Below are 1,015 nucleotides of genomic sequence, written 5' to 3'. Positions count from 1 at the left end.
TGTCGGCCACCGTGTCGGTGCAGGCGAACTGCACGGCGGCGACTGCCACCTTCCTCCCCGCGCCGGCCATCTCCCCTCCTCACCTACCCCTTCCTCGGCCCGCGCTGTTCCGCTTTGCCTGCTGCTTTCCTCTGACTGCGAAGAGATGTCAAAGATTTTAAGCGCTGAAGAAAAAGGTAGCCGCCACGGGGCCCACATGCCATGCCATGGAGGAATCCAAACTGATAGGGAGCGGGTCGAGGTTACCGGCGGAGAAGGGTGCGGCGGCCGGCGGGAGACGGGGTTCCCGGCGAGCAAGCGAGCGAGGGAGCTCCTGCCGGCGGCGGCGGGGAGGACGAGCTCTACGCGGATCCCGGCGGCGCGAGGAGGTGGGAAAGCAAAGCTGTCCCGGCGGCGGTGCTGTGATGTGGCGGAAGTGTGCAGATGGGAAAAGGAAGGCGCCTTTCAGGAAAACCGCTTTCCTTCGCTTTATACGGTAATTCCCGAGCTGCTTTTCCTTTGTTGGTGTAGTACAAATAGGCGGGCAGCCGTGGACCGGTTTTCAGTTCCGGCCATGGTTCAACGCCGGCATTCTGGTACTCGTCGGCGGCGGCGAGAAGGCCGACGCGCCGACGGTCTTTACCGGTCTATAATGGCGTCTTCTCCAACGGAAGATACTCAAATTTTCCTCTTTATTTGTTCATCCGGGACACGTCAGGAGGGAGGACACCATTTTAACATGACACCCAAGGCCAAGGGGCACCTCGCTCTATGTATCCATCCGTCCTTTTTATTTATTTCACATTCAACTGAAAACGAGAAAAAGGTTACTCACAATTCAAATGGAGGGCGGAGTGGGAAAGATAGCCGCCGCCATTGGAGGAGGGGGAGTCCGAACAATATCTAACGTCGTAGTAGTCGGTGGCAGGGTATCATCGAGGGAAGCTTTTTGCGGGGACTCTCAAAGTATTCTTCTTCTATGGGGCGTCGACGATGTTCGTCTTTCGGCTTTGTGAGGAGGGGCGGTAGAGTGAGC

The 1,015-nt window shown here is 57.8% G+C and overlaps 1 long non-coding RNA gene across 1 annotated transcript in view; it reads right to left on the bottom strand.

Moving 5' to 3' along the window:
- Positions 1–6: 6 nt before the first annotated feature.
- The window catches only part of LOC119307133, a 2,071-nt gene continuing 1,062 nt past the window's right edge, over positions 7–1,015 (bottom strand). The window contains exons 2-3 of the long non-coding RNA XR_005149166.1: positions 247–788; positions 7–135 (exon numbers count right to left, since the gene is read on the bottom strand). This is a non-coding gene — a long non-coding RNA (uncharacterized LOC119307133). The remainder of the gene's footprint in view (positions 136–246; positions 789–1,015) is intronic.

Source organism: Triticum dicoccoides, chromosome 5B, assembly GCF_002162155.2.
Source record: "Triticum dicoccoides isolate Atlit2015 ecotype Zavitan chromosome 5B, WEW_v2.0, whole genome shotgun sequence".
Taxonomy (NCBI): domain Eukaryota; kingdom Viridiplantae; phylum Streptophyta; class Magnoliopsida; order Poales; family Poaceae; genus Triticum; species Triticum dicoccoides.
This window is presented reverse-complemented; position numbering and strand designations above follow the sequence as displayed.